The sequence below is a fragment of the Saccostrea echinata genome, unplaced genomic scaffold, assembly GCF_033153115.1.
Source record: "Saccostrea echinata isolate AGI-Se365-2 ecotype Australia unplaced genomic scaffold, CSIRO_AGI_Sech_v1 ptg000080l, whole genome shotgun sequence".
Classification (NCBI taxonomy): domain Eukaryota; kingdom Metazoa; phylum Mollusca; class Bivalvia; order Ostreida; family Ostreidae; genus Saccostrea; species Saccostrea echinata.
Window position 1 is genome coordinate 243,471 of NW_026889829.1, and position 3,272 is coordinate 246,742.

Here is a 3,272-nt window from a genome sequence, read left to right on the forward strand (position 1 = left end):
AAGTAATGCTCCTTACATTATGAAATAATTTATTTTCTCTCAAATCGTTATATTGTGTAGCACAAAACGTTGTTTTACGTGGAAAACGGAAGGAAGAGGGTGGAGAGTAATTTTTTTTAATGTGGAGGAAAGTAAAGTATTTCTTCTTGGTTGGATTTAAGTGATTGACTCGTATTTTTTTTTAAAAGTCAATCAACTACACGTATAGTTATCAACAAAATTGGTAAATAAACATTTTCAAGGAGAAAGACATGTGTTTATTTTAGGTTACATTTTTTTTAAACTCAAAAATTAAAATGAGATAAAACTTATAAATATCTAACTTAGAAATTCAAAATATCTCAAAATAAATTATGTTTTAAAGTTTGTTTTTTTTTATTCAAAATATTTATTTATTAAAACACAAGAACTGATAGAAATGCCAGAATGAATGAGCTTTCAACACGCACAGTCAAGCTACCAGGAATGGAAGAATAACGAAATATTTTCGCGCAATTTGGCGTCATTCTGACTGTGCGGTTATTGTATTCAATTGTGTCAATCAAGGGAATTAAGATAAATTAATTGAACACTTTATTTTCGTATTTTTCTCACATAAGTAAACAAAAATGATTTCTGTTCATCAGTTTCACATATATAATGTATTGGTTTACAATATCAAATCATTGATTCCTTATAGATTTGTTTCAATTTTTGTTTGTGGTCGACCTTAAATGAACCTTTCTGATCATGAATTGCCCGCAGTACAGAAAAAGCACCTAATGGAAATATCGGAGAGTTTTCAATCATTGAAAGAGCAAGAGCCACTTAGGGCCTTTTTTGGACCTGTGGATTTCTGAAAATTCAAAACTGTATAGTTTCAGTCAACAAGGCAATAAATAATACTTGAGCACTTGGTGAATGAATATCTACTAAAAATGACGTAATTTTCTTTCTAGTCAATGCATTATGACGTCATTAATAGCGTCATTATTCACATATCCTGAATATTCCTTCAAAAATTGCTAAAATATGATGCCATTTTTCAATATTTCGTATACAGCACAACCTCCGATCCAAAATGTGTAAATATATTATAAAAGAACTGTTAATGAAGATTATAAAAATATTTTAATTTTTGGATCGAGGGGTGTGTTCATTTTTTTATTCTTTGCTGAAGGTTCTCAAAAACACCTGTTTTCTGCAAAGTTCAATAACATTGCAGTTTCACACAACCTGTTTTTCAATGCCTGGACTCTTCAAAGGAAATTCTGTTGTGTAAACTGAAAGCACTAAGTATCTACTTTATATTAATGTTGAAAATGGTACACGGGGTATTAGTCAATAAATTGGTATATCTACAGGGCCATTTTATGCATAAAGTGAACCTAGCTCTTTCCAGATAACGAACCGTAATCATGCTCAAAGTCAATAGAAACTGTACAAATCACAGCAAACACGATCCTCACAAATATCAGAGTTGGGATCAGGTGCCATGGAGGAATAAACATCCCTTGTCGACAAATCACACCCGCCTTGTGCTCCTTGTCAAGATCAGGTAAACGGAAAAATCCGTAGACATTTCAGTGTGAAAATAATGGCCTATGTTTTTGTACGCAGGTGTGTTTAAGAAGCGCTAAGATAATCTGACATGAAATAAAGAAATAATTAAGTTGAAGAATAATTCATCAGATTCGCAGTATGTTTAAAATACATGCATTAAAACTTTTTTTGTTAATGTGTTAAATCTTGTCATGATCCACCTAGGGTACGCCCTTGCAATAGATCGATTTATTTAGACCCTTCTATATCAGCATACAAATATAAAACTATATCACCTGACTAGGGAATCTATGGGAAACATATCAATAAAATCATAAAGCATATATCCCATCCAAGTTATCCTACATGTCTTCAAATAATATTCTATTTTGATTACATAATACATTTGTTTTATGTATAAAATATTACTTGATCTGCCTATCACTGCGAACAAACTGCTATAAATTTTACGATATGACTTCACATTGACAATTGCATTGCGATGAATTGTTTAAACCTTCTTGTGTGAAATTAAATTAACGATAAAACTGCATCTAATATTAAATTTTGTTTAAAATCGCCAATCGTTTTATTTCGAGGTAAATTGAATAAGTGACATTTCTACGTGATGTCATAGTGAATATTTTCCGTATAAATTAGGCTCAGTCTCCATTTTGTAGCCTTCACTGCGCTGTCCAGACCGGCGATTACTCCCTATCTCATCTTTCGGATGACATTATATGAATCTAAAAGCTAAGGGAAATTGTTCTGACATCAAAAATAAATACTATTGGGAAATATTCAATCTATTTAGATTTCAATATGACTCTCAGAAATGGCTTGAATGGAAAAATTCATAACATAGAATTAAAAAAAAAAACAACTTTTTTTTTTAATTGACTTTCTCTTCGATTTAATTTTTTTTTTTTTTTTGCCCCTTTCCTGGTCTAGATACAAAAGAAAAGAAATATGTGTAGAGACAGTGTAAACTGATTTTAGGTTAAAATAAAATAAAAACATGTTTTTAAACCCAGAAAGACCAGTTGGGGTACAACGTAAACAAACCTGAGTGGCATACCTTTCTCTTTTATAATGTATAGTGGGATATTTTTGTGTGGAATGATTATTTGGGGGTTTTCAGGACTTTTTCCTATTGTACACATGATGAATAAGTGTAATAAATATAATTTGTGAAAATATGTCCAACAAGCCCTGGGGTTGAATATCGGGGGGGGGGGGGGGGTCCTGTCTACAAGTACCTATGATTTCAATAAGTCACTTTACAATCCATTTGTATCAAATAATTCTATGACTTTGATTAAAAAAGATTAAGATGTACGTAATAAACTCTCAACATCACAACAAACACCGCCTGAAAAATATATACTCTATAATTTGGGTTTAAGAAGCTACACGTTCTTTCCTACGAGTACATATGAATGTACACGTTGTGTACAACTTGTAGAATTACGCGTTATGCAAAACTGATGACGTAAATCGCAGTGAATTAGGGGATTTCCCTAGCTACACATACACGTCGACGTACACGGTCATCTGCTTAACCTCTCTATTTTCTTTTTAAGAGAGAGATAAAATGGTTATCATTATAATATTTATAATCCACAAATAGATACAGGCACGTAAAATCGGGGGGGGGGGGGGGGGACTGCCCCCCCCCCCAAGTATTTTCCAGACATAATTTTTACCATAGCAAATGTTCATTAAAGTGTTTCCCATCTTTTTGATGCAGT